Below are 22,267 nucleotides of genomic sequence, written 5' to 3' on the forward strand. Positions count from 1 at the left end.
AATATAAAGCCGCATAACTCACCTAAGTTCTCACGTTCAATAATGATACCCAATCATGGTCTTCTTACAACCGTGAGTGTAGTAAATCCAGGAGAGTAAAATATTTACAAATACAGACTAATGAAATATGTTTCTTTAGAATAGAATAGAATTGACCTTTATTGTCATTGTTACAAAATGGGTTAACATATTGTGACAACGAAATTGGGCATGACACTCCAGTTTTACACATTCACAGTGAGGTATGAGCCAAGAAGATAAAGGAACAGAGAAGATAGGGTTACAAAACAAGGGGGATAAGGCTATAGTTATAATTTACATGGTATTTACACAAGAAATGTCGGCATGTGGGATGTTACATACAGTGTTATCGTGATACCTTTGGCATCGTAAGGGTTGTGCAATATTGCATTTGGTGCAAAGTCATCATAGTGCAAAAAAAAAAAATAGTCAGCATATGCATTGGTGCAAACATAGACATCATAGTGCAGAAAAAAGAAATGGTCAGACATTGTGCAAGGTGAGCAGTAAACGTAGTGCAGTCGACATGTGCAAGAAGATAGACATAAGTACCATTATATTCGTATAATATTCGTATATTATTGCGTAGTTTAGCAAGCTTGCTATTCAGTCATCTTTTTCGGCCAATTGCAGGGTTTGTTTTGGCCCTCTAGCCTATCCGAGGCTCCGAATAACTTCAGCCAATAGCGATCGATGTAACGGATGATTGACACATCTTATTCGGCCAATTGCAGGGTTTGTTTTGGCCCTCTAGCGTATCCGAGGCTCCGAATAACTTCAGCCAATAGCGATCGATTTAACGGATGATTGACACATCTTTTTCGGCCAATTGCAGGGTTTGTTTTGGCCCTCTAGCCAATCCGAGGCTCCGAATAACTTTAGCCAATAGCGATCGATTCAAATGATGATTGACACATTGGTTAGCCAATGAAACGCCGGTATATAAATCCCAGCATACACCGCGGACTACTCCACGTTAGGGGGAAAATCGAGTCGGCGGCTGTTGCGTAAGTTGCGAGACCTTGCAAATTTAATATTGAGCCTTATATAAGGCGCACTGTATTATAAGGCGCATGGTCAGCTTTTGAAAAAAATGAAGACTTTTAGGTGCGCCTTATAGTGCGGAAAATACGGTATCTCCCCAAGTAAAATGATTCCAAAAGCCTCCGGCTATTGAAGGTATTAAAAATGAAAAGCAGCCAGCAGCTCATTTAAAAAAAATGACAGAAAGCCTTTGAATGATTCTAGAGAAACCTATGATTAATACATTTTTCACTGGTAGACCTGCTGACTCATTAAGTTTAGCTGAACTTAAATATTTGGGAGCAATTAAACCATTCTATGGGATTCCTGAGTTGCAGTCAAGGATGATTTCAAAATAAAAACACAAAATGAAATAATTATCTTTTTATCTTTCATTCCATTTCAATTGAAGAGTAGTCAAAGTTTGGTCAGAATTCCATTTCGCAATGTCAGAAAATGATCAATGTCTAGACATGTGAAGTGAATACTGTGTTTTAAGTCAACCACATAGATATGTCATCTGACTGATACTGGTGTAATGTGAAGGTGGGGAGGGGGCGTCAAAGGTTGCCGGGGCGACTCCACCACCGGGGGTCCGCCCCTCCCAGGAGACCGAGAACCGAGAGCTGGTATACTGTACGTCTCACCTCTCAAGGGAAGTCCGAATTTGGCCAGGCAGATGGTAGGTAAGCAAACCATAACAAAAAGAACTGGATCAAAATCCTGGCTGGTCCTGACCAAACCTCAGCTCAACAAGCAGCCAGAGAACCTTGCCAAGTCAGCAGCCAAGCTGGATGAGGCTAGCGGCCAAAACAGTGGGACTCAGCCAGACCTCAGAGAAGCCTCAAACCACCAGCAGTCAAGCTCTCCCTCAACACTCTGCATCCTGTGCTCCTCGACCCAACCGGCTCTGGAGCCTACCAGGATTCCTCATCGCTCTACAGCCGAGGACATGAAGACTGGGCCTTCATCTTTATCAACGCAGAACTTTGCAGAAATCCTCGTTGTTGCTAGGTATTGGTATTGGTGTAACGTAAAATTTCGTGGTAGTCCAATACAATAACGTAATAATCAAGCGAATGTTGTTGTCTATCCAAATGGTGGATTAAGTTCTAAACTTGTAGTTGTCTTTGTTTTATTTTCTTATTATCGATTTGTGTTCTATTCGAGCTTTTTCGGAGCAGACCGTATATGGGCCTCGCCCCAAAATATACACAAAAGAGCAGAGAGTTGACGGAGAGGGTGACGTTGTTTATTAACATTCTTCAGCGTTCAAACAGCGTTCTCCTTCATCTAAGAGACAATCAGCTTTTTTTATACCCTCCGGAGCAGAAACATCACGTCAGAAAGATCACGTGTTGCTTAGTGGGTCCTTTCCCGATGACGTGCTTGTTTTTCTCAAAGTGCGAGCTGTCCGTTGCGGACCGTTATCCTCTCGACGACATGTGTTTTTCTAAATCAAGCCGAGTGTTATTGCTTCGCTGACACTTGTTTCTTTAAATTCGGGAGAAACAAGACTGGGATTTCCTGTCCAAACAAATGTGTCCTCATCCTGTCTAACTTCACTATTCCACAACAGCTTTTTCAGTAGATAATTAAGAAAAGAAAAGTGCGTAAAGAGTTTGTGTGTCTTGATTAAAGTATATTGAACTATCAAAACAGTAAAAATACTTCACCTAGAGTGTATAGCAACCCTTCAGAATAACCAAACAAGGTTTCTCATCCGTTTTCCTGACATAATGATCTCAAAACTTGTGTGGTGGTCCAAAATGGCGCGACGAGTTTTGATAAGAAAAAACTCGGCTCTTTGATTTAATTGGTCAATACATTTTTTGTTAGAATAATTTATTGACCACCCACATTCGCTACACCATTGAAAACATGGTTAGACTGTAAATCATTGTGTTAAGTAATTGCCTCTGGTCATTTTTTGCTAAGTTATAGTGAATATAACCCATTCCAATAAAATGAATTTGGGCTGTTGTAATGGCAAATTTATATCTAAACCAATACTATGTCTGAAATAAAGTTCAAAACATTATATGGTAAACTGTAGCTAAATTCTCTGACCGACAGCTAGCATTTCCTTTGATATTTTTTATTTAATGTCTATAAATTAAATATTGGCAGTATTTATTATTGTATTTTTATATTTCTAAGCCTTCTCCAATGATTTGTTTAAACTTTTCTGTATACACACTTGAATTATTATTCCCAAATCAAAGAAATCAGCATGCATGAAGTTTTACACATTTGTACTTTTTTATTATCTCTGCAGAGCAAGGATAAAAGTAATAGGCCGATTCTTGAGTCTTTAAAAATGTAGTACAACTGTCACTAGGGTAAAAAAAATACATATAAAAAAGAGCTAGCCAGGAGACTGACAAGCAGTATATGACTGTAATAAATTCTCGGTGAAATTCTCCGGGATAGGATTAAAAATGCAGTTAAATAAGGTACTGCATTAGGCTTGAATGAAGTCTTTGGAGGCACATTAATCGGGAGTTCTGTGTGTGTGTTCATGAAACACCATTTTTAAGATGTCGACCTCATTTTTTTTTTGTAATGAAAAAAATAATATTTTTCTATTTGCTGATCTCAACATTGTTGATACATAGAACTACTGTAGTATGCATGCCAAGCAATAGTGGCCAAGGGCTCTTTTCCGATTTGAATGGAAGCCATTAAGCAGAAATACAAAGCAGCAGGTCCGATGTCAGCGTTTACAGAAGCGAAAGGATCATTTTATTTTTCTTGTTGAAGATTCATTCATCCATTATCTGCACCGCTTATCCCCAGTAGGGTCGGGGAGGTGCTGGAGCCCATCCCGGCTATCTTTGGGCAGTGGGCAGGGGGACACCCTGAAGTGGTTGCCAGGCAGTCGCAGGGCACACAGAGACGGACAACTCACTCGCTCGTTTACACCCAGGGACAATTAGGACAGGCCAATTAACCTCATATGCATGTTTTTGTCACGGTTGCCATGGCGCTCAATTGGCCCTGCCCATTTGGCGCGAGCTGTGGCTCGCTGACAGATTGTCTTTCCGTCTATTTAAGCTCAGTGCTCTCACTCTTCCTTTGTCAGTCCGTTAATGAACCTCTGCCCCGCAAGACGTGGATTCTGACTCGGTACTGTTTCCTGTTGGTATTTCCAGTCAGTCCTGTTTAATATAGATTTCTAGATTCATTCCCGTCTATTTTTGTTCTGTTTATTATTCTCGCCAATTTTCGTTCCTGTCTAGTTTGTCCTGTTTAATTTCAACCTCCTGTTTCATTATCAATTCTGTCTGTCCAGTCCTGTCCGGCATCGACCCCATCTGTCTGACATCTGCTCGGGCAATTGGTATCGATCTAGTTGGTCTCTGGCTTCCTGTTTTTCCACACCAGACCGCTGCCTAACATGCATGACTCCCCATTTCCCATAAAATAATAGCTTGTGTGAGAAACGTCACGCTTTTGGGTCCTGATCCAGTTCCGGTTCTTTCAGTTTTTGGAATGTGGGGGGAAACCTGAGTGCCCGTAGTAAACCCGCCCAAGCACGGGCAGAACATGCAAACTCCACACAGGAAAGTTTGATCCCATGACCTCAGAGCTGTACCATGCACGCACTAACCACTGCTCCACTGTGCTGCCAATGATCAGCACAGGAAGCAAAAATTGTACTTTTGCAATTGACACATTGTATGTACATCGATGGTCTTTCCACTCCACGAATTAAGTTATTTCAATAATATATGTCCCTCAACTTTTCCCAAATTGGAGTAAACAAAGTCGGTATAGAAATCAATTACATATTCTGTAGTTTTACAGCAATCTAGTTGAAGCATTTAAACCCCCAAAACATTGTTATACAAAGCATACAGTAGTCATTACCTCGCCAAATAAGTTTAGGCGTTATTAATGGAATTAAAAATTATTATAGGAACATAAAGTGAAGGAAAATGTTCACCTTTTGCTGTACCAGAATCAGGCAGAAGCCTGTGCAACTGAACAAGTTGTACTGCTCAAAGCCAAAACAACACCACTTCATCCCTGTTAATCTTGAGTCACTTAAATATGTACAACACACACTCAGAAATATGTAGATGACAAGCGATCTATCAGCTCCTCTTTTTTTATGGACCAGGGACGCTTGACCAGCTCATGACTCTCAGATACACTCAGTATCGGGTGACGGTGTTTGAAAGTGTTTAACTTGTTGGAAAGCCAAAGAAATGAGAAATTTGCGTAATGTTCTGTACCTGAGAATATCCCTCCAATCGACATACTTACGTACGGTGAGAAAATAATTTCATCAATACATTGCCTTGGATGTTTTAATTCAATACAAAACTTCATGTCATCAGATTTATTTGTGGTACATGGTGAATTAGTACGACCGGGGACTGTCCAAAAGGGGACACAGTCGTTTGATCCACACGTTGAGTTACTTGAAACAAAAAATGTGGGAGTCAATTTTTGCTGAGCTTATTTGCTCTACAAACCTAAGATATTTAATAAAAAGAAATGTCTCAGGGGAAGCCCTTTAGAACAGGTTGGAATCTATTATCTGAAAGCTTGCCCTCCTGTTCTCATTGCAAGTGCACGCACACGCAAACTATTGTGTCATTTTTAATATGTATAATAAATCAATACAATTACTGTATTTTTCGCACTATAAGGCGCACCGGGTTATAGGGCGCACCCCGAAAAAATAGTTTTTGGTCCTATATTTGACATACATAAGACGCACCGGATTATAAGGAGCTACAATAGGAACGTCGACAAAACAGTCAGCTAGTTCAGTCAAACTTATTACCCCCTGAACATTCCCAAAGCTTGCAAAGACGCAAATACGTGTCGAGAACACGTGCGGATGCGGTGTCCGTACGATGTCACTCAAATGCATCGTTACATCATTCGGAAGGTTAAAGTCTTGGATTCAAGAAATGCCAACCATTCCTTAGTTTCTATTTTCTTTTTTGCTCGCAACTTTACTGTGCATATGACAATAAACACTTGGAATTGAGTGTAATTTAAAAATAAACACTCCATTCCATCCATTATCTGCACCGCTTATCACAGAAACATCGAGTTCAGTCTGAAACAAGATACAGGGAAAATATATAGCCGGAGTAGCTCACCGAAGTCGTTGTGTTCAATAATAATGTGCAGCCATGGTCCTCTTATATCTGTGAGTTTAGTAAATCCAGGAGAATAAAATATTTACAAATACAGAATAGTAAAAAATGCTTTCTGTATGCCGTCAACCACGTGCTATACACATTCATCTTTTTCGGCCAATTGCAGGCTTTGTTTTGCCGCTTCAGCCTATGCCAGCCTGTAAATGATAAAAAGGATCCGCCCCTTGACCTCCGAATAACTTTAGCCAATAGTGATCGATTCAAATGATGATTGACACATTGGTTAGCCAATGAAACGCCGGTAAATAAATCCCAGCATACACCGCGGACTACTTCGCGTTCGGGGGAAAATCTAGTCGGCGGCTGCAAGTTAGTTGCAAGACTTTGCGACTTAATATTGATCCATATATAAGGCGCACTGTATTATAAGGCGCATGGTCAGCTTTTGAAAAAAATAAAGGCTTTTAGGTGCGCCTTATAGTGCGGAAAATACGGTAACTAAATAACCTAAGGTGGACACAATATTGCATGTAAAACACGTAGTACTTTCTGAATACGATCTTGTATCCAGTAGGTCTTCAGGTAATCAACTATGCACACTTCACTTCCAAATCTTCTGCTTGAGCAAAGACGTAGTTTGGAACGTTTTTTGAAATGCATGAATGTTTTAATATCACTAAAGGGCGCTAGCAAATACTCACTGGTCTTCTTTCTCATTTGTATAATATTTGTATTTCTGATTGTAGTTCGAAATCCTGAGTAGTAATGTTTGAATTGTTCACTTTTTTGAGTCAAGTCAAATGTTTAAAATATTTAGAACTGAAGGTGCAAGAACGCCAAAAGAGACCTTTAGTAAGTGAACCTGGCAAGTCGTTGGTTTGGCCGTGTTCACCATCTGTTTAAGATTATCGAGTGACAGTTCACTAAAACGGGACAAAATCCCGGGACAGCCACCAAGTCGTGCATCTATAGATTTGAGTGCTTTAGTATGTGTTGAATTAATACTGTCTTTAGCGATTTCTTCCTGTATGCTTTGGATCTTCTTAGTAAAGAAGACCATTATGTCGTGGGCAGAATGAGTGGAGCTATCTGGGATAGTCTGTTGCTTTGTAAGCGATGCTACAGTGTCGAAAAGGACCTTGGGATTGTTCTTTTGTGACGCAATCACCTTCGAAAGGTAGGCTGATTTTGCAGAGGCCAGGGCCGCTTTATACTTCAACAAACTATCACACCAGATTTGATGGAAAACTTCAAGCTTGGTAGCGCGCCATTTTCTTTCAGATTTCCTGCATTCTCGTTTAAGGGATCTAGTTTCATCATTAAACCAAGGCGTGCGTCTTTTAGGTCGTGATTTAAGCCGGATGGGCGCTACTGAATCCAGGGCACTAGCCAGGGTAGCATTGAATTAATTTATGAGTGATTCGATAGAGCCTATGTAGGAAGGAAAGGACGCAACTGCTCCTGGAAGAATATCGGAGAGCTCAGAAACTGTGCCCGTGCTTATATTGTGTCCATTGAATCCTTCAGTTTTTTTGGTACTACATTTAGCTAGTCCATCTTAACAATGTCGTTATGTTTGATTTTAGAAACCTTAATTTTTAGTATAGAAAATCTGAAACTAGTCTGGTGCAGGGTCTAAAAACAAATATACTTACATTCTTCTAGCATTCCAAAGTTCTGAGTTGGGCTTATTTGCTCTACAAACCTAAGATATTAAAAAAAAAAAGAAGCTCTCGGAGAAGTCCAGGTTGGAAACTATCCATCAATGTCTTCTCTTGTGACTTAATTTTCTAAACATTTTTGATTGATTATGTGCTTCACAAATATTTCGTCTCATCTCATCTCATCAGCCGTACCGCTTATCCTCATTAGGGTCGCGGAGGGGGGGCTGGAGCCCATCCCAGCCATCTACGGGCAGTGGGCAGGGGACACCCTGAACTGGTTGCCAGCCAATCGCAGGGACAGACAGGGACAGACAACTCATTCGCTCATTCACACCTAGGGACAATTTGGACCGGCCAATCCACCTGAAATGCATGTTTTTGGAACGTGGGAGGAAACCGGAGTGCCCGGAGGAAACCCACGCAAGCACGGGGAGAACATACAAACTCCGCACAAGAAGTCTGGAGCTGGATTTGAACCCACGACAGGTTCCCATGACATGAACTGTGCCGCACAAGCGCTAACCACTGCTCCGCCGTGCTGCCCCTTTACAAATATTTGATGGGTTAAAAAAGACGTTTACAAACAATGTACTATATTATTATGCAAAGTCAAATGTAATTTCTTATGGGAGTGCAATTATAAATAGAGCTTAACAAGGGGGCAGCACAGTGGGGTAGTGGTTAGCGTGCAGGGTTGGGTAGGGTTACTTTAACTTGATTAATTTCAATTACTTTTGGATCACTCCAATACCAAATATGCTAATAAAAGACAAAAGAAACTAAATATTAATAATATGATGACTCACAACAAGTGGTAAGCTTTCTCTCCTGGCTTTGATCTCTTTGATCTCTGGCAAAACGAACATAAAATGCGACAGAAACAAAATGAGAATAAATCCAAACAGCTTGCCAACATTATTTTTGCCGTTCCATGTATTCCGTTACTCCCCAAGCCTGCACAAAATTTAATAATTTTATTCATATTTAGTTTCTTTTGTCTTTTATTAGCATATTCGGTATTGGAGTAATCCAAAAGTAATTGAAAGTAATCCAGTTAAAGTAACCCTAACAAACCCTGTTAGCGCGTGTGCGGCACAGTTCTAAGGTCATGAGATCGAACCTCCTGTGTGGAGTTTGCATGTTCTCCCTGTGCATGGGTTTCCTTCGGGCACTCCGGTTTTCCTCCCACTTTCCAAAATAATGCATGTCACCCCCTGCGACCCTTTTGAGGATAAAGGGTGCAGATAATGGATGGATGGATGCTGTTTATTGGGAGTAAACGAGTGAACGAATGGTAGGCACACATTTGCAGTAATCATTCTTCCTAATAGTACAGTATACTGCTTTCATTTCACTCACGCTACCTCACTGTTTTGTGAATAAATAGGTGCAATCCCAGTCCCACCTTGCCTCTCAGACTGCTCAGCCAGATGAATATCTAAACCTGCCATCTTCGTTAAGCCCAAAGGTAATATTGCCAATATTGTTTTAATTATGTAACATGTTCTTGCTTGTTGTATTCAAATTCCAAAACAATGCTTGGTGTTGCAAAAATAAATAAGTAAATAAAAACGGGACAGCAAATGTCATCTTTGTTTTGGTTTCCACTTTTTCACTAAGTTCTTAAAAACACAAAAGTTCAGTCTGTAACCAGAGAGGCAAAGGCCATTTTTTAAATTATTTGCTTCACGCTTTTCTGTTTACTCTCCAACTTTTGGTTTGCTTCAAATTGTGGATGAATTTTGACAGTTTGGCAGATCCCAGGAGAATGAGTGGAAGACCTTTCGGAAGCGCTGTGATATCCTTCCTACAATGAAACCAGACAATGCCTTCTAGTTACTTTCCCTTTGGGATCACTGCTCCCATCTATACCCACCTTCGCGGGTGAATTGGTTTTGACTACACATAGGATTATAACGTTTTTTTTTTTTGGGGTGGCAGATACGACAGAAGCATCCCTTGGCAGAAGATGAACAGTGTATTTGAGGAAAGACATGGAAGAAAATGTTGGGTAAATAGAAAACACACGCACGCACACAGATATATACATACGTGTGTGTATATCTATCTGGATATCTCTGCTTAGATATCTAGATCAATATTTAAATATATATCTAGACCGACTTTTAGATAAATATCTAGATCGATCTTTAGATGGATAACTCAATCGATCTAGATATCTACATATCTAAATACATACCTAGATTGATTTATACACATATATAGAGATATATAGATAGATAGATAGATAGATAGATAGATAGATAGATAGATAGATAGATAGATAGATAGATAGATAGATAGATAGATAGATAGATAGATAGATAGATAGATAGATAGATAGATAGATAGATAGATAGATAGATAGATAGATAGATAGATAGATAGATAGATAGATAGATAGATAGATAGATAGATGTCTAGATGGATAGATAGATAGATAGATGTCTAGATGTCTAGATAGATAGATGTCTAGATAGATAGATAGATAGATAGATAGATAGATAGATAGATAGATAGATAGATAGATAGATAGATAGATAGATAGATAGATAGATAGATAGATAGATAGATAGATAGATAGATAGATAGATAGATAGATAGATAGATGTCTAGATAGATGTCTAGATGGATAGATACATGTCTAGATATATGTCTAGATAGATAGATACATGTGAAGATATATAGATACATGTCTAAATATATATCTAGATAGATAAATACATGTCTAGATAGATACATACATGTCTAGATAGATACATACATGTCTAGATATATGTCTAGATAGATAGATACATGTCTAGATATATGTCTAGATAGATGGATACATGTCTGGATATATGTCTATATAGATAGACGCATGTCTAGATAGATACATGTCTAAATACATGTCTAGATACATGTCTAGATACATGTCTAGATAGATGTCTAGATGTCTAGATGTCTAGATAGATAGATGTCTAGATGTCTAGATAGATAGATGTCTAGATAGATAGATAGATAGATAGATAGATAGATAGATAGATAGATAGATAGATAGATAGATAGATAGATAGATAGATAGATAGATAGATAGATAGATAGATAGATAGATAGATAGATAGATAGATAGATAGATAGATAGATAGATAGATAGATAGATAGATAGATAGATAGATAGATAGATAGATAGATGTCTAGATGGATAGATAGATAGATAGATGTCTAGATGTCTAGATAGATAGATGTCTAGATAGATAGATAGATAGATAGATAGATAGATAGATAGATAGATAGATAGATAGATAGATAGATAGATAGATAGATAGATAGATAGATAGATAGATAGATAGATAGATAGATAGATAGATAGATAGATGTCTAGATAGATGTCTAGATGGATAGATACATGTCTAGATATATGTCTAGATAGATAGATACATGTGAAGATATATAGATACATGTCTAAATATATATCTAGATAGATAAATACATGTCTAGATAGATACATACATGTCTAGATATATGTCTAGATAGATAGATACATGTCTAGATATATGTCTAGATAGATGGATACATGTCTGGATATATGTCTATATAGATAGACGCATGTCTAGATAGATACATGTCTAAATACATGTCTAGATACATGTCTAGATACATGTCTAGATAGATGTCTAGATGTCTAGATGTCTAGATAGATAGATGTCTAGATGTCTAGATAGATAGATGTCTAGATAGATAGATAGATAGATAGATAGATAGATAGATAGATAGATAGATAGATAGATAGATAGATAGATAGATAGATAGATAGATAGATAGATAGATAGATAGATAGATAGATAGATAGATAGATAGATAGATAGATAGATAGATAGATAGATAGATAGATAGATAGATAGATAGATAGATAGACTGATAGATGGATAGATAGATAGAGATGTGTGAGTGTTTTCTGTGTACCAAACAGTTTCTAGATGGATCAATCTAGTCGATCTAGATGTTTATCTAAAGGTCAAACAAGACATTTCTATGAATTGATCATGATATTAATTTATCTATAGATCAATCAGGATATCTACGTCTACATCCATTTATACCAATATAGGTTTCTGTCTGTCTGTCTTTTTCTAGATCTATCTATATCAATCTTAATGCTGTTGTGGTCAAAGGTTTACATACACTTGTGAAGAACATTATGTCATGGCTCTCTTGAATTTCCAGTTATCTCTATAACTCTGATTTTTCTCTGATAGAGTGATTGGAACAGAGAGTTTGGTTTTTTTATGATTTGAATATGGGTTAAAAGAAAAAGTGATCGAATCTGCTGGGTCAAAAATCTACATACAGCAGCGCTAATATTTGGTAGCAGTCCCTTGGCCATATTCACTTCAATTAGGCACTTTCGGTAGCCATCCACAAGCTTCTTGTAAGATCCTGCTTGAATCTTTGACCATCCTCTTGACAACATTGGTGAAGTTCAGTCAAATTTGATGGCTTTCTGACATGGACTTGTTGCTTCAGCACCGGTTCTCAATGGAGTTTAAGTTAGGACTTTGGGAAGGGATTCTAAAACCTTAATTCTAGTCTGATTTAGCCATTGCATTACGACTTTTGATGAATGTGTTTTGTGACAATTTTGTTCCAATCACTCAATCAGAGAAAAAGAGTTGTAGAGGTAACTGGAAGTCATGACATTATGTTCTTCACAAGTGTATGTAAACCTTTGACCACAACCCCTGTGGTGTTCTGCAGGGTTCAGTACTTGGCCCCCTTCTTTTCAGCATTTACATGCTTCCATTAGATGATATTATTTGCAAGTATATTAGCAGTTTCCATTGCTATGCAGATGACACTCAACTATATCTTCCGACTGAGGAATCTGCCACACTAAACCGTGGACGTTTGGAGGCCTGCCTCACTGAGACAAAAGAATGGATATCACTCAACTTCTTGCACCTTAGCTCTGAAAAGACCGATATGTTAGTTATTGGTCCATCTAAATGCCGTGACTTGTTCTCAAAAACTGATCCGAACATAAGGTTCTGTTGGTAGTATACAAAATCAAGCATGGACTTACTCCCCCATATCTTTCAGACTTAATTTCCCCCTATTTTCCAGTCCGGAGCCTTCACTCTGAAAATGCTGGTCTACTACTAATCCCAAGAGACAAGAAGAGATTCGCAGGTTCGAGAGCGTTCTCCATTTGGGCCCCGGTGCTGTGGAATGCTCTTCCCCCTGAAATTCTGCAACCTGAGTCGAAACACACTTCTATTCTCTAGCATATGAATAACCTATATTTTATGTTGACAATATCTGTGTATTATTTGCCCTAATGTAGGTTTTAGATCAGATCATAATAGTATGTGGTTTGCAATAATCTGTGGTCTGTGCAGCCCTTTGAGACTTTGTGATTAAGGGCTATACAAATAAACACGACTTGACTTCACTTTCACAAAGATGGCATAGAAAAATATAACCCGCAACTCCAAATCCTACGTTCCAGACTATTTTTCAACTAAAAATGCTGTTTGAATGAATTGTGCTGGGACAAAGGCCATTGCCTAATTTATCAAAAGTTGTCTTTCAGATTTCAGTTTATGAAACCAGCTCCCTCTCTTCCTTTTAAAACAATGAGATCATCCCTGACATAGCATTCACCAAACGAATGGCGAATCCGAAGAAAATTGAACGGGGCCAGCGGGAGGAGCGCAGTAAAACACGGTGAAAGTGCGTGACTTGTTCAGAGTGAGTCATCAGCGTCATTTTCGGAAAGGCTCTAAATGATTCAAATCCAACAATTTCAATCGGGAATTTCAGCGACAAGTGCCTTTTTGTGTGTTTTCAATAATACAATACTCATTGACTTACTGGATGCTGCAGTCTTTTCTCCTCTAAACGGGGGAGGGGTAATCAAGTGTCCAGAGTGGGCCTTCCGAGGCCCGTTGTTACATATCTTTGGTTCGTGAAGGTCAGCTGGTGCATATTCATAGATATATTTATGTAAATGCATTCTCACGAGGTCTTCTCCCGCTGGAACTCGGCAAACCGACTGCCTTTATAGGCGTGTGTTTGAACGTTGAACAAAGACAAAAGAAGGACGAGCAGCAAGATGCTATTTTCTATTTCCTGGCACAGACACGTCGTCATTTTCTCACGTCTCTCTTATTGGTGAAAGCTTCTGTTTCAGTGAATGTTGCACTTGCAGAAAGCAAGTTGGGTTCATTGAAAGCCAACTGGGCAGATAAAATGAATACTGTGATTGTGGGTTTTTGTTTTGGCAGATAGTCTCATCCGAGACCAATGTTCCCTGTAATTTTCCACGGGTCTGAGCGTGTTGCTTGAAACAACAGTGAGCAACTGCAATCCCGAGTGTGGCAACTGAGTCATTGTCAAACGTGTCCAAAACTTGACATCAAATTACATGTTGCTGAGTTTCCGGCAATGCAAAAAAAAAAAAAATCACTTTTGAATGAATTGACTCATGTATTACTGTATTGCAAAGGTTGTACGGCCTACACACGTCATTTGTTTTTCATAAGATTTTCATTAATTTTTTTTCCAGGTATTTTTTGTCGCATACTACTAACATTTTTTGGGGGTTTATCTAGTCAGTTGCACGATACAGAAATGTATTTAATCACATTTTTTTTAGTGGAAGTACAATGTTGGCCACAAGATTGACTTGGTATAATTGGAAATTTTTGAATGCAACACAAACTTTTTCTTCTTTTTCCCAGTTTTTTTTTCATTTTTTTAATCCCTTTTAAAATAAATCTCATTGTGTTTATTTTTTCCTAGCTGTTACTTTTTCTTTTTGTTCTCTATTTACATTTTTTCCTTTGTTTCTATCTTTTCTTTTTTTCTGGCTTTTTTCTGATTTATTCCTTGTTTTTTCTCTTCCTTTTGTTTTTTTTTCTCAGCTTTAGACTACTTTTTCATTTTGGTATTTTTTTCTTTTTTGTTCTATTCCCCCTTCCTTTAAGTCATTTTGTGCATAATTGTACATAATATTTATTTTCTTCTGGCTTTTTTTCTGAAATTTTCCTTCTCTTTTTTTTCATTTTCTCTCCTTTTGTTTCGTTTTTTTATCAGCTTTTCACTACTTTTTCTTTTTTGTTCTATTTCCCCCCCTTCCTTTAAGTCATTCTGTGCACAATTTTACATATATTTGGTCGTGTAGGGATTAAAGAAGCAAAAACAACCTGAAGAGCCATTTAGGACCCGAAAGAGCCGGTTTATTTTAGTGAGCCGAGCCGAAGAAGCCAGTTCTCAAAAAAATTTAAAAACTTATACATGCAGCTTAGAGGGAACATTACGCTGGATATATTTTCTTGTGCCCTGAGAATGTACAGGCAGTGCGCGATTGCGCACTCGCGCAGCTTAGAGGGATCTCTGTTGGAGACTGATTCCATGTGACGTTATTTCAGATTAAGGCCTTTTCTTTACCTTGCATCACATTGACTAAACATTAAGGGTCGTTATGTCAAGACCAGAACGAAGACAGGACCCACTTGCGTGTGTTTCTCTTAGTTCTATTAGGAAGAAGGAGAAGGGTAGTATACAGGATCTGTAGAACGTTGATGGTGGGGAGCAGGTTACTCAGACACGGAAGTGGTATTTTGTGGCGAGCGAAGGCAGTATCGAGAGCGGGGAAAAACAGATCGATGGCCGGGACAGGGGAGCAAAAACGTAGTCAAGTTCAGAAGAGGGGTCGGAGCCGGAAAGCAAACGGGAATCAGGACAGGAGAAAGTCAGGGTGGAAAGAGCTTGCATAGCGTGAACGGAGGTTCGCAGATGGACTGACAATGGGTGACAGGAAGATGGGGGTTTAAGAAGAGATAAGCAGCCAATCAATGAATCATGACTTGTTATCTGTTTGAGTTTATTTGTAAACAGCTTCCTGCATTCATTAAGGCTCAGTTCCGCTTCAAACAGTCACACAGTTCCACTTATTAAATGTCCTGTGACTTGAAAGTATTTCAGCAACTCCCTGGACTAGTCACCAATTGCAAGGCACATTACTACTCAGTATTATGGACATTCAAAGTCATCCGTGAAAGCTAACAAGCATATTTATGCGAAAAGAGCTGAAGCAAGGCATCCTCAGAGGATGTTCATCAAAGCAGAGGGAGAAAACTGATTCAAACGCAGTGTTAAAGTGTCCATAATCTTCACATTTTCCTTGTTGTCATTTTATAGTCACAGTTGTATCTCTGAGTGAACATTTTTGCCTTTTTCTAACGTTAGAACGTATGTAAGATCGGTGAATTTGTCACATTTATTTGCATAGCCCTTTGTCACTTTTTACCGGCTCATATCCCTTGAGAGGGGTGCCTGACAGCAAAACCAACACATACAGAAAAACAAAGAACATAAAAAAGGAAAATGTAGCAAAAAACTAAAAATTGCCAACCCAAATGCCCAAACACCCAAATAAGTTAAGCACTTCAGCACCCAAGTTGGTCATGCTTTCGTCCCTCCAGATGAATAAGACACAAGAAAGCGGCCATGTCACTCGGGTCAGGGTGACACAACATACTCTTCTGTTCAACAGCAGGGCCCGACAGCTTTCACTGGTTTACCCCTGCTGCATCAAACAGGTGCCCTGCACATCCCTAAGAACGCGCCCAAACATCCTACTATCCTTTTACAACACATCTCCACTCATTCCTATCACCAACAAGAGCTCTAGCTTCCATTATATTTAGACCTCTTTCCTGCAGTGCACTCATAACACCATCCATCCACGGCAATCGTGGCCATCCTCTTGGTCTCCTTCCATTTACATCTGCTCTGTAGATCCTCGTCAACCTCCGCTCCTCAACCATACTCTGCTTTAACACAATAATATTAAATGGCTGCACGGATCACAATCATAACATACCCTGATCTGAAACATACATGAGAGACAGGACAAACTGAAAAAACCTCAGCATCAGGAACATTTAAAAAAGAAACTTGAGAAGTGGTCACTAATGACGTAATCCTCCATCCAGGATGACCAGGCTGCAAAGAATGCTGTAAAGGCATAGACGAACACAATGCGATTTCATGTATTTTTGTGATGAAACAAGAGCAGTAATATAAAAACTATCTTTTGATACATGTACAATCAAGCCATACATTTTCCCTAACCCATCACCAAGTACTGGATGGCCTACACAGAGCTGGGGCCACAGTAACAAACCCTACTATCGGTAACACAATGCACCGCCAGAGACTCATGTCCCCCACTGCCATATGTGTCCCCTTGATGAAGCTAGTTCAAGTCCAGGCCTCTCTGCGGTGTGCTAGAGAGCATTTGAATGATCCAGACTGGGAGAATGTTTCATGGTCATATGAAACCAACAAATTACTTTTTTGGTAGAAACACAGCTTCTCGTGTTGGTGGAAAAAAGAATATTGAATTATATTCGAAGAACACCATACCCACTGAGAAGCATGGTGGTGGAAACATCATGCTTCGGTGCTGTTTTTCTGCAAAGGAACCAGAGAAACTGATCCGTGTGAATAAAATAATGTATGGGGCAATGTTTCAAGCGATTTGGAGTGAAAATCTTCTTCCATCACAAGGGCATTAATGATGGTTTGGTCTTTCAGCAAAACAATGATTCAGAAAACACATCCTGGACAACAACGGAGTGGCTTTATAAGAAGCATTTTACTGTCCTGGAGTGGCCTAGCCTAGTCTCCAGATCTCAACCTCATAGAAAATCCCTGGAAAGATTTAAATGTCTGTGTTGCCCAACGACAGCCCCAAAACATCTCTGCTCTAAAGGAGAGCTGCATGGAGGAATGGGCCAATATACCAGTTACAGAGTGTGAAAAGCTTGTGAAGAGTTACAGAAAGAGTTTGGCTTCTGTTTTTGCCGACTAAGGGCACAATAAAAAGTATTGAGATACATTTGAGATAAACTAGGAATTACCCAAATACTTAGTTTTCACCTGGATTAACAAATACATTCTTTAAAAATCAAACAATGTTAATTTTCTATTTTTTTTTACATTCTCTCTCTCATAGTTGATGTTTATCCATGTTGACAGGCTACTTTAATATTTTTAAGTGGAGGAACTTGCACTATTAGTGGTTGATTAAATACTTATTTGCCCCACTCCTTTTTTCAATCCTTGAAAACAAAAATATCAAATTCAAGCATTTTTAAGAATTTTAAGCACCCTTACAATCACTGGTAATAAGAATAATAAGCACAATATTTTTTGAAAATAATACCATCGTGTTTTTTAATGGAAATTTGTCATGATTGCTGATTCGGGCACCTGCGATCGTTGGTGCCAACAGCCACGGGATCTGATTGGCTGTTGAACCCTTTTTAATCCCCCGTCTTCCAAGGGGAAGCCGTCAGACCGTCTGCGAACCTATGCTCTCAGCTAGGCAAGCTTTGTACTACCCGACATTATCCTGCCCTGTTTTTTCCTGCCTGATACATGTTGCCGACCTGTTTCTGGACCCGTTTCTGCTTTTGCTCCTGCGTCCCGGCCATCGACCTGTTTTGCCCTGTTTCCTGCCTGATACCTGTTCCCGACCTGTTTCTGGACCCGTTTATGCTTTTGCTCCTCCATCCTGGCCATCGACCTGTTTTCTCGCTGTCTGCGACTACCCTCGCTCGACACGGAAGTGCCACTTCCGCGTCCCTGCTATCTGCTACCCGTGACTGACGATCATCGGATCGTGGAAGCAAGCACTGCTCTTTTTCTCAATAAAAACTGAACAAAATGAACGCTATTGGGTCCTGTCTCTGTCCCTGGCTTGTGACAAAATGTTACAAAATTACTTCTGTGAAAGGAATTTCAGTGATCACGTACAATTTTCAGTTTTAGTACAAATGAGGGTTACTACCTCATATATTTGACTTATTTGTGAAGGTAGTGTTCCCTGCACTTGGCATTTACACTGTTTCTTAATGTGGTAATGACCAATCACCACACCAAGCACTGTTTTTATCCACAACCACCACGTTTGGCTGCATGCCTGTAAACAAAAGCAGACATTTTGTTTGTTCCTAAGCCTGTGATTGCCAAACACGTTCTTTTGTGCCCCCTCCGGAGATTAAACAATACCGACTATCCTGGGGGAGGAGTTGGCTCAGGGTCCCTCGTGAGCGAGTCATCTTGTCTGACGTCCCCCCGCTGGGACGTAACAACTCTTTGTTTTGGCATCATTGAATTGAAGAATGCTCACATACAAAGTGCAAAAGCTAGCTCCCAATAACACCCGTTCACATTCCGCGGAATTGGATTGAGATTGTTTGGTTGTTTGGCTAAATGATTTTAAAACTTTGTGAATGACTGGAGGGATGCAGAATGCAATAACCCGTTAATTTATTTTGGGCAAAATCGGAATAGAAAACGGAGCCGAAGGGATGAAAACGTTTGAATATTTTAGTTGTCATTTCACATGCCATTAACGGTATTGGTATCAGCTACTAATAGAATATTTGATGAGATTTTGAATCTCCCTCTAATAGACACAGTTCTTATAGAGTGCTTCGAGGTCCTAAGATTACCCACAATGCATTGCTGGTGGCCATTTTGGAAGTCCACAAAGCTTTTCACTTCATTGTTATTGTTCAACGAACCAGTTAGATTCTACATTGTAATGCCGAATACGTGCGTTATTGTTGGCTGTTGTAGCCGAGGGGAAAAGGGTGGGAAGGGCTTCTTTAGACTTCCGAAGTGTGTTTACGATCAGGGGATTGAAGCTCAGGAGAAAAGTGAACGGCGAAGACGAATGTGGCTGGCAGCTATCAACCGGTCGAATTTGCCAAAGCTTGACTGTGTTCGTGTTTGTTCTGACCACTTTCTGACAGGTAAATTGAATTATTTATGATGTAGAAATACATTTTAAAAAGGTTATGGGACATGTGTACTTCATGTACATCTGTCGACACCATTCAAGTATGGCTAGGTTAAATACTGTGTGCACAGACACATGCCGAACCCAACCAGACACAAATCTGTCGTAGGCTTCCATACTTTTGTAATTTTGAAAATCCTTCAGTTCACAAAAGGGACTTGGGTGGAAAATAAGACAAGTTCGATGTAAGTCACACACGGCAACAAATCGGGATCAGACTTCCAGTCCTTGTTTTTAATTTTGTAGGGATCCAATTTTCCAATAAAATGCAACTTCGCAGCGTACCGCTCGCGTGCTTGCTTGTCCAAACTCTCCACGTAGTTTTCCATAGTGTTGATAGACAAAATCCGTACACAAACGAAGCTAGTTGAGTAAATAAATAGACAAACTGAGTAAATATTTGCTCCTCTCGCTATCACCGCTTGTAATCGACAGACTTCCAAGATGGCGGCACGAAGCCGTGTTACTATTTTTAGCACAAAGCGCGAAGCCCTCTATAGAACAACACAAATAGAAGTCACCGAGTTACTTGAAAAAAAATGATGAAATAAGTCGAATACTATTCGATCACCAACCAACACTGCTTATTTGTCTTTCTTCATTCATGTGTATTAATTTTTAACACTGTCAACGTATTTTTCTTTTTGAGATTATTGGTGGGTCGGGAGGATCGATCCAACGTTCCTTCTTGCTGCACCCTGCCTGCAAGGCAGAAGAGAGGGCAAAATCTAGTAACAAAAACTAAAAATAGCAGTGTTTCAAAATTAAGATAAACTAAACAATTCCCGAGGCAATTGTGAGAGTTGTGATGGATCTGGAAGATGATACCGTCGCTTCGGCTTCGCATATACTAAAATTGGAACGTATGTATATCCCGGCTGTTAGCATGTGATGTTAGCATTATGTTATCAACTCAAAGAGCCCAACTCATCACCAACAGTGTTTACAGCTAGCATGAGTAAGCATCGCATCAGCCTGTCACAGCTAATACTTGGCCTGGCTATGCCAGCCCGACTCATTTCCGAAAGTGTTTACAGCTAGCTTGCGCTAGCAGCGCACATAGCTGTTAGCATCCACTCGCTAGCATCTACTCTTTGGAATTCACCATTTACCTATGCTTAAGTTTAATGTGGGTTGGGGCCCCCCTCAAGCCACCTCTGGAAACTCCCTGGTTACCATGGCTACCCATTGAAATGAATGGGCCCCATGCATTCCAGATGGGACTCTGTCTCTCTCTCCATTCATTGTCTATGTCGCATCACAATTAATAATTGAAGGAACACAAATAAGCAGTGTTTGTGGTTGATCAAATGGTATTGGACTTACTTACCTGCGTCGTCTGCTACAAGCCACGTGAACTCCTCTTTCCACGATTTGTAGCGTCATTAATTTGGTTAGCTTCTTTTGAATAGTTCTGCTAGGGCTAAGGTTTTGGCTCGATTCCTAACCACTTATCCATTTTTCTTGTGTTCGCTGTGCGTCTACTCTGGAAAATGATGACGATGCAAATGCGTGACCTTATAACGCTCTGGAGAGTCTGGAAACACGAAGTAATTCGATGCAGGCTTACGATTGGCTGCAGAGTATGCAAATTGACAAACGAACCGCAATTCTGAAATTTCCAAACCGAACGAAGATTTCAAAAACGGAATAAAGCAAGTGTTTGATTTGGAAAAAAAGAAAAAAAAAGATGCACGCCCCCGGCGTCCAGGCAGACGTTATTTCAGACATTGATGTATGGATAGGTCTAATACCACTCAACATTTTGAGGGTTTTGAGGTAAAAAAATATTCATAAATGGCTGAGTTGTCACACTTTAAGTCCACGTCCAAATAATGTACACTGACATACATTGTGTCACCCAAAAAAGGATGCCGTGAGAGTTAAATTATGGGCTGTTGCCAACTTTGCCACGATCCAAAAACAAACCAGGAACCGTCAACAGTGGAAAACACTGTCCAGAGTTGCGTCCGCATTGGTGCCCCAAGCTGTTAAGGGAACAGTGAACCATGAACCGTGATTGGCAATGTGAAATGACCATAAAAAGTCTAATCTTTGTCACTAAAGTGTACCCTTTAAAACCGCCCAGCACCCCATTAAGTCGTATTCCACATTTTGGAACAGCTTCATTGAACATAAATGGATGACCTATTGCTGTCATTACCCTTGCATGAATTCAAGAGAGTTTCAGTCTCACTTTAAATTTCCAAGGTTTTCAGTGTAATCGCCTATACATAATCCCTTAACTACGGTTTTGAAGATACACGTTTTTTTTAGTGTGCATTGGAAGGAATTAATTTGAATCTGTGTCATTGTTAGATAACTTAATTGTCATGAGAACTGATTCAGGGCACTTGCGGCTGCCCCGTTGGCGCCAACAGCCACGGGACCTGATTGGCTTTTGGTCTCTTTTTAAACTTGCGAAATTTTGATTATCACATCATACATTTGTGCCGTTCATATTTTCGTTGGAAAAACAAACTGTGGCGATGATGTTATGTCGTTAGGATTAGTCACTGTCATTAGCTCTCTCTCTACCGGTAACCAGCACCAATTACCTCCCTGCTCTGTCACTG

General features: G+C 39.6%; 1 protein-coding gene across 1 annotated transcript in view; it reads right to left on the bottom strand.

Annotated features, from left to right (window-relative positions):
* The window catches only part of unc13c (unc-13 homolog C (C. elegans)), a 296,369-nt gene that overhangs the window by 65,938 nt on the left and 208,164 nt on the right, over nucleotides 1-22,267 (bottom strand). The gene's annotated exons all lie outside the window — the stretch shown is intronic.

Source organism: Urocampus carinirostris, chromosome 4, assembly GCF_059441175.1.
Source record: "Urocampus carinirostris isolate Australia breed hairy pipefish chromosome 4, RoL_Ucar_1.0, whole genome shotgun sequence".
Taxonomy (NCBI): Eukaryota; Metazoa; Chordata; class Actinopteri; order Syngnathiformes; family Syngnathidae; genus Urocampus; species Urocampus carinirostris.